This window comes from Ochlerotatus camptorhynchus, unplaced genomic scaffold (assembly GCF_037179485.1).
Source record: "Ochlerotatus camptorhynchus isolate MF236.1 unplaced genomic scaffold, CSIRO-AGI_Acam_v1.1 ptg000196l, whole genome shotgun sequence".
Classification (NCBI taxonomy): domain Eukaryota; kingdom Metazoa; phylum Arthropoda; class Insecta; order Diptera; family Culicidae; genus Ochlerotatus; species Ochlerotatus camptorhynchus.
This window is the reverse complement of record NW_027040686.1, coordinates 3919526-3932646: the sequence shown is the minus strand read 5'-3', so window position 1 is coordinate 3932646 and position 13121 is coordinate 3919526.

Below are 13121 nucleotides of genomic sequence, written 5' to 3'. Positions count from 1 at the left end.
ACCAAAAGTGGGTAAACTTTAGGGCCTCTTGCATTCTTTCAGAAATGATAACGTCAAACTTTCCTATGTCATCCGCAAAGCCCACAACTTCGCAACCTTTTGCTTCCAGGTTTCTTAGAAGATCATCTACAACTAATGACCACAGCAGTGGTGAGAAAACTCCTCCTTGAGGACAACCTTCCGTTGCCTTTACTGTCATAGATGAGCTACCAAGCCCAGAAGTGATTTCCCTTTTTGCAAGCATAGCCTGAATCCAGTTGACGATGCGCCTATCGAAGCTCCTTGCCTTCATGGCGTAAACCAAAGAGAAATAGGATGCGTTATCAAAAGCTCCTTCAATATCCAAGAAAGAGCAGAGTGCAATTTCTTTAACTGAAAGAGATTTTTCAATTTTTGCTACTAAGGTATGGAGAGCAGTAACTGTTGACTTTCCGGATTGATACTCAAACTGAAAATTAGATAATGGATACGTGAATCACATCAGGAAATCATTCAACACCTTTTCCATAGTCTTTAACAAAATTGATGAAAGACTGATGGGCCTGAATGATTTTGGATGCGTTTTGTCGCGTCTCCCATTTTTTGGTATGAATATAACTCTTACCAATCTCCATTTTGATGGAATATAATTTAACCTCATACTTGCCTTAAAAATCTTAGTTAAAGCCGGAATCAGCACTGCTTCACCTGAAAAGGTCTCACCGCATTTTCTACTCTGGCCTCAGATTTCATCAGCTATATCTGGTGTGGTGTCTCCTGTTCTTTGAGACTCCGAAGAGGTCCGAAGTTTCAGAAGGAGATTTGCTGAAACCTCCATCAAGACATTTAAGATTACCAAGTTCTGTCGTATGAACTTTCGAAAGAGTTTTTTGTAACCTTGCCACTTCCGAAATACTGTTTATGCTTTCACACATTGGAATCCAAGACCGCCTCTTAGATTTCCTTCTTTCGTTATTATATTCCGATAGAGATATCTTGTACTGTGTCCAATCAGAAGTGATTTTCGCCTTATTGAACATCTTACGTGAAGTTTTCCAAAGGCGTTCAAAGCTCTAATTCCACCACGGTACATCCCTGCTGGAGGAGGACCGCTTGATAGGACAACTACTGTTGAAAGAACTGATAATCATTTCGTTTATTTTTTGGGAAAGTGATTCCAACTGTTGAATCGATTCAATTTTAATATAATTTGTTAATATGTCAGAATTCAAGCAGCGTGCATAATGATCCCAGTTTGTTTTCCTAGGATCCCTTAATGCAGAAGGTGACAAATCACCTCCCCCCACTCAAACATAATATGTTTATGGTCAGACAAAGGGATTTCATTGGACACATGCCAATTCCGAATTTCTGACGTAGGACTACGTCTGTGATTTCTATATGTACCCCCACATTGTGAAAACCGAAAATGGAACAGGTAACGAAATTATGAAAGATTTTGAACGTTCATAACTCAGCGGCCCCTGGACCACTTTCAATAATTTTATCACCAATCCATCAGAAATATTTCCACGCATCTGATTTTATCATTTTTCAAATTGTCAATATTGAATATTGCACAAATGTGCAACTCTTGCTATGATAATTAAAATTATCACCGATTGCCTGCGAAAAGCGATTTCCCTAACACAGATTTCAAAGTTGAATTCCATCCGGTCTCACCCAACGGTGTTTATTCAATCGTGGTGAGTGGCAGTGTTCTTCAGTACACAACGAAAGGCTGCCTGCAAGCAGCAAGCTGCAGCCCACATGAGCAACCATAGAAGGAGGAAGAAGCCGCACCGCTATTGATCGGAATCATTAGCTCTTCGTGAGATGCTATGGGTCATCTATGTTAAGCGCGTCATACTAAAGAGAATAAACAGAGAAAACCCCGCTGAACTTCCTATTCCTACACAAAACACAAGCTCCTGCTACAGTTAACAAATAAGATTTATTATATAAGACCACGTAGTTCTACGTCACTATCACTATTGCGTACAACCCTTGTAGTTTTTTTTTCCGAAATTGAAGGATTGCATAATGTCAAATCTAAAACGTCTTGTTTAATGACATTTGAATAAGTAGGTTCATTTCCTTTGTTGCATACATCTATATTGTAAGAAGAGAGAAATTCCAAAAGGCACTCACCTCGACTCTTGATGTCCGGCCCAATGCCGTTAAGCACAAGTGTGGGCGTACCAGTTAAACAAATTCTATATGAATGCCATCTAATTGAGATTTTAGCTGTTCAAACTAACAGGGTTCCATGGAATCTTTTGAGTACTTTCTGGAAGCATGTACAACAAGAATAATGTTCTTTAGAAATTAAATTTAAAATTCTGGAAGTACTGAAGCTTAGATACCTCTTGAAATTACGAATGAATACGGAAATCATCTTAGTTCAAAGCTTGATAAGGCTCAGAAATTTAGAAACCCCGACATAGATGGGGCGAGATCTCGAATAAATTGGACACATTTAAAAAGAGGAGACTTATTCTAGTACGGTAAACTGAATCAAGCAGGTTTCTCTTGAAATCCGGAAAATATCATCAAGTCATCATCAAATTTGCCTTAAGCTTGGATTTTAAAATATAAATAAAAAAGTACAACACAATTTAAAGTATCAGATACTTGTAATCAGTGCAGACTGGGCCCAAGGTTATTAAAACTGTGCTACTTATAACCATTTAGGTTTAGTAAGGGAGATTGAGGTGTTCAGAAATGTTTCCTGTGTTAAAAAAATCCTATTGTTACCATCCTTTCGGTTTGTTGTGGAGAAAAAGGCCAACAAATTATCAACAAATGACCGGTCTTCAATTGCACCATCGGTGCCGGGCACCATATTTGATTGGAATGGTTCAATGCCGGGAAATTTTTTGAAAGCAAATGGATAAATTTAATGCTAACCATAATTTATTAGGACAAATAAAACATACATGTTTTTTCCTGTTCGTGGGATTGACAGCTTTGCTATATTTAACCCTTAGTTGTTTCTCAAACTATACCATCAAAGTTATTTTGTCATCCTCGATGGACTCTTCTAAAAATAACATCCACAAAGCACGCACAAAAGAACAGAAACCAATATCTTCAATCAAATTAGAGTGAGCTTTTTGCTATCACTTTACAACCCTTCCCCCAGTTCACATTTTGACCCATTTAATCTTTCCTCCTAACATCAAACCTCTGCCGCTTTGCCAACCTGTCTTGTGCGTGTGAAATCGAACCCAATGGCGTCGATATCATATGACAAACGATTTAAAAAGGACCCGTCTCCTTCCCCTTGAACATTGGAATCACTCCCGAAAATCCGGCTAAAAGACATTTCATTTTCTTTAATCGCTACTCTTCCTCCCCTAACCCTCCATCCGACGAACATCCTACCCCACATGATGATAAACAATACAGGAAATTTCCAGTGATTGAAGCTATTGCTTCCTTTGTGCGAGGAAACGGGGCCGAAGAACGCCAATCCTCCGAACTGGAGCGAAATCGGAGAAACGATAAGCGATTAAGATATTTTTCTTTCGTCACACCGCTGTCCTACCCCTCGGCTTCAGCAGTGTAGCACACCCACGCTTATACTTCACGTGATAGATTTTCAGATTGAGTTGGACCGGATTTTCATCACCTCAACCCACGTCCCCTCCACGTTGTATTCTACCAGACTATCATCGAAATCAAACAAAACAAATCCTTACACGGCGACTTTTAGTCGTGATGGAAGGTTGTTGGAAAAAGACGGAGGAGGGGTTGGCGAAATTTTAAAAGCCGTCTTTTGTTGGTTGGGTTTTTGAAATGGGGGGAATAAAAAAAAAAGAAGAAGGGAAATCGTAATCACCAAATAGCCCTGAAAAAGGGACAACTGTGCGGGTGTTTGTGCGTTGAATGGGTTTCTAAATCGTTTGGTAAATTATGTTCACTGATGTAATACGGGTGGAATTATGTGAAGATAAGGCACCACTCGGAAATTGGTCACATTGTGGAAAGAAGGGGTTTGAGGGCAGAATTATTGATTGATAAATATTTACTTATTCACTGGCGATTCGGACCCCCAAATGTTCAAAGGTAGATCCAGCGATGGGGCTGCTTATTATGGAAATTCTAAAATTATAAAAATATTGCATTGGGGAATTTGGTGAAATTGAAGTCAAAACTGCCCTTTTTCTGAATTTGTCCACGGTCTTGGCTGATTGGAAGAGGTTCTCACTCACTACCGGGCGCTGCACAATAAATATAGGCAAGACATACATAACGCCAAGCAAGAAAGCTGGTCTAGCTTCTTGGAAAGCATTAACGCCTCGTAATCTTCAGCCGATCTCTGGAACAGAGTCAACGCGCTCAGCGGAAAGTGAATCTCAACACTGATCCACATACAAACGGATGGAATCACCATCTCCCAACCGACATTCGTCGCCAACGAATTAGGCAAATATTTCGCTGAAATCTCAGCCATCTCTGGATGCGACGGTGAGTTCCTGCGTTTAACCAAGTCAACACTGTCATCATAGCCTTAGAATCAACGACTAGAACACCTGGGACGAACTACAACATTCTTTGAGCAAGAGCAGGGGCAAATCGGAGGGTACTAATTAAATTGGTTATCCTCTCCTCAAAAACCAGAAGGTAAGCAACGTATGCTTGGCCTGTTCAATAAACTCTGGGTAACAGACACATACCCAACGCTGTGGAAGAAAGTCTGGGGGTTCCTACCCAACAAACAATTTCAGCTGCAGATCAGCTTATACAGACAAAAATTAGCTGCAAAAGGCAATTTTCAGCTGTATTAGCTAGTCTGCAGCTAAAATTGTTAGTTGGGTATCCCAAAGGCCAACAAAACGGAAAAAGACGTGAGCATATTCCAGCCCATAGCGTACATGGCCAAAGTGCTCGAACGAATGGTCAACTACAGACTCAAGTTCTTCTTGGAGTCAAATGGCCTGCTGGATCACCGGCAACACGCCTTTATACAAGGTTTCGGAACGTTCACACACTTCGCCACACTTGAGGACGTCCTTAAGGAGGCACACGACCAGGGACATCACGTGGAAATTGTCTCACTGGACATCTCCAAAGCTTTCAACTGGACATGCACATCCACCGTTATGAACAAGATGCTGGGGATTTAAGGGGCACGTAATGCAGTTTGTCCAAAACTTTCTGACCGATTGATCAGGTGTTCCACAGGGATCGGTTTTTGCGATCACTCTATTCCTGATTGGGATGAACGGTGTCTTCGACCGCTTACCCAGGAACAAACGCATCTTCGTCTATGCCGACGATGTACTGATAGTAGCTATGGGACAAACCGTAGTTGACACCAAGCTTCGGGTACAGGCGGCGTCATCCGCGGTCGTCAAATGGGCCAACTCGGTTGGTTTCAGGCTAGATTATACGTTAGATGCCACGTCTGTTCGTCTATGTACCGGGTCAACGGTACTCCGATCACGGTTCACGGTCAGGCAGTACCGACCAAGAAAACCATCTGTGTGCTGGAAGTGACGATAGAGGTAACCTCATCATGACCATCTCTCGTCCCCATCGCTCCAACAACCGTGATATCTGCTTTAGGGTAGCTCGTGCTGTCATTAACAGTAGGCTCTTTTATGGAACTGAATTCATCTGCATCGCCTACGAGAAGCTCGTATAAGGTCTAGCTCCGGTCTACAACACATATAAAAGAACAGGATTTTGTCTCCTGCCCTCCAACCTAGCTGGTTCTGCGTGTGGAGGCTGGAGTTTTTCCGTTCCGGCATCGGCTTAACGGACCCATTACCACAAAAGCCGCTGGCTTCTCTGACAAAACACCCGGCAACGTAAGGATCTCTCTCTCTCCGACGATGGAAACAGAGTCCTCCGCACGGCCGCTGACGTCGACCTTCCTCCAGTGACCAAAGCCCACTGGCACGGAGAGAAAAGTTGGCTCTTGTCAAGAACAAAAACAAACAGCTCGATTAAGGACTATTTCAGGGCAGGAGAAAACTCAAAAGTATTACGTAGATCCGCATCTCATCGGAGGAAAATACCGTAGCTATACATATCGTTACTCGGACGGATCGCGACCCAAGAAAGGTGTATATCAGCAACAGCCTTCCGCCACAATGCTCGGTTTTTTCCGCCGAAGTCGCCGCGGTTTTCCACGCCACCACGACACCGGCTGACAAACCGATACTGGTGTTAATGAATTCGTATAGCGTAGCTCAGGCCCTCACATTCTAAGAACCGGTGCAAACTTGGATTCAGGCCACGATAAAACAAGCCCCACTAAACAGGGTGTACACCTGGATTCCTGGACATTGCAGCTTCGCAAAACAATTACCACTGCAGGACGTCCAGCGCTGGATCAAGCAGACCATCCTAGCGGCATGTGAGGCAACAGAACGCTGTTCATATGAATAATCAAACGCACAACCAGGACATGGACCAACCTCCGGAGCCTGCGAGAGCAGCGAGTTTTATCAAGACTCCGGACCGGGCATTCAACAATGCATTACAATTCCGGAGGGGCTCCCTTCCGAAAAAAGCTGCGTCACAGTGGAACAAATTCTTTGCAGCTGCCTGGAGTTCCAGAACCTGAGGGACTGCTACGGCCTGACATCGAGCATCCGGGACCTGCTCGGGGACGAAACCCCAGCGTCTGCAGCTCTATTAGATTTCATAAAGTGTTGAATGCTTGCACTACGAAGAGCCAGGTTTCTGAATAACAAGCTCTGTATTTCGTGGTGCTCCTTCTGAGGCTTCCTTTTTTATTTGAAGATGAACTAGCTATTGTGAGAAAAATTACAATGGCCACCCTTGAAACAGGTTCCGGAGGCCCCTGAGGATAAAGCCTTTGTTTAGTTTCAGCAGAAGTTATAGTTATGCGGCATGTCAAAATTTTCAGAATTTTATGGACATGTCATTATAGACCATGCCAATTGACAAAAGTGACAATGACCACCAAGGTTCAGGTTCCGGAAGGGCTGGCGGATGTGGCCAATCTTTAATATCTACAAAAACAAATTATGCAGCATATCAATAAATTCAGAATTTTATGGACATGTCGTAAGAGACCATGCCAATTGACAAGAGAGACAATGACCACCTAATGTCCCTAGAATAGGTTCCGGATGCCCCGGAGGATGTGCTGAATCTATGATTTCAACAAAACCAGGCGTGCGACATATCAAAATTTTCAGAATTTGATGGACATGGTATTAGCACCAGTCTTCAGTATTGAACATACAACGTTGTGTTCAAGATGAACGTGTTTTCGCTGTGTTGCTGCCTTTCATGTTTGCACAAACTCATAAACTTTTAACCCTTGTGTTCAAACATGTATCACATATGTGGGCGCGTCCAATGTTTGTACATGATGTTTGAACATTGTGTTTTCAACGTCTCAAACAACAACAGTGCAGCGAATGTTTGAAGACATTTCTCGGTGAACTAAAATTCTAGATAGAGCTGGAATTAGGGCGTAACAGCCTTTGTAAACAATGACTTCTCTCAATGATTTCTAGTAATTCAAGACACAAGAAGTCTTCCCCTACTCGATGGTGATGTCGATTTGCCAGGAAGAGTCATGATTTTCGAGAAATCCTCGAGAGAAGTCATTGTTTACTAATGCTGTTAAGCCCTAATTCCAGCTCTATCTATAATTGCATGCATTGTGTGTAATTTAATGCTATTGAGTTTACAAATATGTGTGTGGATGACTATATGTATTAAGTTGGTACCAAAATATATAGAGAACATGGATTTGTTATCAATATTTGCTAATAATAGAGATAACAGAGAAATTTAAAGTGCGATTGTGTCAGTCATATTGTTTCATAAAAAAAGTATTCTACCATATAATAAGATTTCCAGATGAAAACATTGGTATAAACGTATTTTCCATTCGATATGTGCGAATATTGATGGTCCGAAAGTGAGGATAACAATACAAACTAACATTTTTGGCAAGAGCGAAAGTGAGGATAATAAACTTCGCTCTTCAAAATTGGATTACGCAAGTGCGCGTGTTATAAACGTCAGAACGGTCAATAAGAGACGTGTACGACACACAGCAATCTATCTAAGGCAAATTTTGCATTGCTACACAGCAAAAAAAAAATGTAATATCGATCAATGTAATTCAAGCTGATGTATGAAATAATGATGTAATAGCAAAAATCAGATACAATATTACATCTATCGATGTAATTTTGTTCGCAAAATCGATGTACATCGTACAACGTTATATTACACAACCGATGGATTGAGCTGGTTGCAGCAGTTTGGATGTAATATTCAACAACTTTTTTTTTCTGTGTATAGCTGTTCGTTTATCCACCACGAAAACGAAGTAACACCAGATTAGATTTCACAATCGATATCTAACAGTGTGGGCTTGATGAATATGTGAAACTTAAAGTTTTAATACATTATTATGGATTATATTTTTGCATAGTGCTTTAATGACGTAAGTTCTCTGTTTTTAATTGTTCAATTCAATGTATTTTTATTTGGAAAAATAACGAAATTCAATGTTAAGGAAAAGTTTTTTCCGATCTGATGATGTATCGCAGCTATTCAAGAACTTGGTGTAAAATGTTTAACCGACTGTTACTCATCGAAAAAGGTGCTGCATAATAATGAATTTGATCATCCCGAAGCACCCCGAGGTGCGATTCGTAAAACCATTCAAAAATCAGGTGGGCATTATTCACAGATTCACCTTCAAAATTGGAATGTAAGCGGTACCCTAATAAAAATAACCATAAAAGAGAGCTTAACGACGTGTTTGAGGTATCATCCAAACCATTTGTGGGATGGTTTACCCATCCGGGATACAGTTCGTTTATGGTATTTGTTTATTAGGGTAATCATGTTTCAGATTTAGAAAACAAAATGGGATTAAAAGCTACAAATCTAAGTCCATCGATAAGTAGCGTGAGTCGTCTTGTTTCCAGCAAGCTAAATGCTTAATGCATTTCAATTTAAAATTCTGTTTAACTGCGATTAGCAGCCTTGCAGTAATTATTACCAAAAACATTCAAACGTGCGATGAACAAAATAAATTAATGCAAATTGGTTGGCTGGCTTAGGGCACTACCCGTAAAATTTGAATCACGAACGGGCCTATCTCGAACTGACACAAGTGGTGGTAAGCTCCAACCGGTATTATCCTCGGATTAAATCCTGATCATCAATATCCGGCTGCTTTGATGTCGACATCAGATTTAATCCACACGACTCTAAGCAAATATATCGCAGATCATCCAAACAGAGACGAGATGAAAAGTTAATCCGAGTTGGAGCTTACCGCCAAAGGTGAGGGAAAAATACCTTATAAGCACCACATTCCACACAGTGTCTACTTCTGCGCACAAAATTATATTTGTTAATTTTCAACAACATTTTTGAAATTACCACTTTAAATATTATCTCCCGTGCATTAGAGCTGTAAGTTTACAGAATATTTTGAAAAAATCTCATAAAATGTTGATGCTGTCTAAACACTTGAGTGCGCAATCATTATGAACTACGTAGAAAATGGTCCGGCCCGGTAATCCGTACAACAGAAGCAATCTGAAGAAAACAAACATCGTGTTCAAACACCATGTTTGCACATATGAAAAAACACGTGGCTTCAACAAAGCGTTCATGCGTGTGTATTGGACAGCATGTTTGGAATGAACATTGCAACACATGGAAGAGCGTGTACGTGTTCTACAAAAACGATATGTTTTTACATCGGGTGCAAATGCGCGCATGTTTTTCGGAAGACTGATAGCCACCCAATGTCCCTGGAATAGGAATCTGTTCCGGGGTCATCGGGTAGCCTATGTCACTTTTGTCATTTGGCATGGTCTACAAGGTCCATGAAATTCTGAAAATTTTGATATGTCGCATGACAAGTTTTTGTTAAAATTAGACATTGACCGCTCCCCCGAGACGTCCGAAACCTGTTCTAGGGCTATCGGTGGCATTTGTCACTCTTGTTAGTTTACATGGTCTCTAATGATATGTTCATGACATTCTAAAAATTTTTGACATGCCGCATGACTAGATTATGTTGTATTCAGAAATTGGCCACTTCCCCGGGGGCTTCTGAAATCTGTTCCGGGGTTATCGCGTTGCCATTGCCATTCTGCTTAGCTGGTATGGACTCTAAAGAATAGTCTATGAAATTATGAACATTTTGATACGTCGCACGACTGATTTCTTAAGCAATAAGAGACTGTCCACTTCCCCGGGGCTTCCGGAACCTGTTCCACGGCCATCGGATGGCCTTTGTCACTCTTATCAGTTTACATGGTCTCTATTGAGATGTCCATGAATTTTGAAAATTTTGATATGCCGCATGACTATTTTTTGTTAATATCAGAGTTTAACCACTCCCCGGGGCTTCCGGATACTGTTCTGGGGACAATACGGTCCATTAAATTTGAAGGCCATTTTTACCTACCATCAACTTTGCAGAACATTGTTTGGTTCTATCTGAGCTTCGCAATAAGCTTGGGTACCCGGGTACTCCGTCAACCTTTTACGGGGGGAAAAATCGACACGCACATAAGGGTTAACGAAGGTTGTCTTCCTACATTATAGTCAGTTGGCTGCAATTGGGATTCATCAAAATCACGGAGAAGCTGCCTCACCCAAATGGTCTCTTGGCACGTTTCGGAGAGAGCAACATACTCTGCCTCCATAGAAGAGAGCGTCACACAGGTTTGGCTGCGGCTAGCCCACGAAACAGCACCACCGGCCACTCACGAGATCTCCTGCCCAATCGACGTCGCAATAGCCGATTAATGGTTTGTCTGCAGCTTCTCCCAATTAAAGATAGTAACCACTAGTTACATTCAGGCAGCGTAACAAGCATTTTGCAGCGTTCCAATCTGCTTGAGTCGGCTCCGAAAACTTGCTCCCCAATATCGCTGTACTAACTGTAATATCCGGTCTCGCCATTACTGACCAATATGACAGACCACCCACCAAGCTACGGTACATGGTCACGTCTTCAAATGGTTCACTGTTTTCAGAGTTGGTTGGAAATGCTATCTAATATGAAGCTTTAGTGTGATAATTTATTAGCTAGAGAATGATTTTTAGAAGGGGGTAGGTGGATAGTTCCGTTAGAGTACGGCAGTATGAACATTGTATAGAAGTTGAAAATGAGCGAAGGGCCATTAATGCGACAGTACAAAGTCAAACGCACACCTTTTGCCTAACCCGTACGATATACGCGGAGATTTGAAGTATGTCTTCAAATCTACAGGCCAAAAGTGTGCGCCCGCCTTTGCTCATTACTGTCTGCGGCTGTGGAATAGTTCTAGCGACGTTTCATCACTACCTAAGCCCGAGCAAAGTCCAGCATCAAAATGACAGCAAATTGAAATCAAGTTTTGATATCAACATCAAACTGAAATCCTAATTTGATTTCAGTTTATGCAATCGATAAATTTTGTTTTCATTTTGCTGTACATTTGCTCTTCAAAAATATGTTGTTGCGGGTTGGTTATCATTGCCTCAGCATAACATCAAATTGATTACTTGTTTTGTTATCAACAGGAAAAATTGATATCAAATTGATTTTTAAGTTTGCTCTCACTGATAGCAGAAATAGTTTTCAATGTGATGTCACAGGAAGATTTTTTTTGCTCTCAATTTTGATATTTCAACCGTTAAAACGACCAAAACGACAGCAATCATTATCAGCGAAATCACAATATCAAATTTAGATTTCAATTTGATCTCAGACTTTGTTCGGGAAGCCCCACGTTGCGAGAGCATTTCCAGTCGATGGTGTGTTATAATGCAATTCTTCTTTACCCAACTATTGTGTTGCTCTGTTCTCCCTATTGTGTTGCACTGTTCTCGCTGTTCTTCAAAAAACCAACATCCATGGGTGATCTCGTGGTTTTGCATTCTCCATTCCGAATTTGGTGATCATCTTCTCGATGTACTGCTTCAGGCGAATCTTGAACACTTTTTTCTCACGCTGCACTTCTAGTCCTAAGAATGGTCGGATCTTGCCCAGATACGTCAGCTCAAATTCCTTCCCCAAACCGTCAAACACTTTCTTCATTTCTACTTCGTCTGCTGAGCCACGTAGACCAACAAAAACACGCGTACGCCGCCTTTACTCTTCGTGAAAAAACACTGGTCGACGGAACAAGGCTTGAATCCAAGTTTGGTCAGATGTCCCGCAATCTCTTATGCCAGCAACGTGCAGACTGGTGGTGCCCATACATGTTTCGGCTCAGCCGACAGACGTACTCCTTCTGAGCTGGAACTACGAAACTGGGAGGTTGCCGCATTAGAGTGATGCAAAATTTGAAATTTTCGCTCCACAATACTTAAACGATTCCAAATCGGATCATGACTAACCTCTCAAAATTTGAACCCATTTGGTGAGAAACTGAGATGACACAAACCATTTAAAGTTTGTATGGGAATTACTATGGTAAAACCAAGATTTTTGTTCATGTCTATCTAATAATTCACCATATTGGTCTGCTTCAAAAGCTTTCAACTGTACTTGTAGGAAATTTCCCAGCTCCTCCCAGCTACAACTTTGCTCAAGACCACTTTTTGATTAAATGCAAGGATCGAAAGTTATCAATGGTTCAATGCGCTTATGTCTTATGATCATGCTCAATCAACTGCTCAGCAGGCAACATTGGTGTTTCTGGGGCGTTGAATAGGACACAAAAATCATGGCTACTATGTCACACTGCAAAATACAGTGTTGCCTACAGAGCAGCTGCTTGATCATATCATAAGTTTACAAATCTATTAAATAATTAATAATTTTTTCCAGTCTCGTTTTACATAGAAACGATCTTGAGCAAAGTTGTAGCTGAGAAAATTTTCTATAAGAATAACTATCGAACTGTTTCGCAGCTCAATATGGAAAAAGACTAGAAGGCAATGAACAAAAAGTTGAGATTTCCCATAGTAATTTACATGTAAACTTCCAATGGCTTGTGCGAAGTCTGTTTCTAACCAAATGAGTTGTAACTTTGGGAGGCTAATCAGGACCCGATTTGAAACCATTTAAGCACTGTGGAGCGAAAAAGTCAAATTTTGCATCAGTCTATTGCCGCATGTAGACCTCCTCTTCAAGAATGCCGTCTTGATATCAACGTGCTGGTTTCGTTGTAAAGATA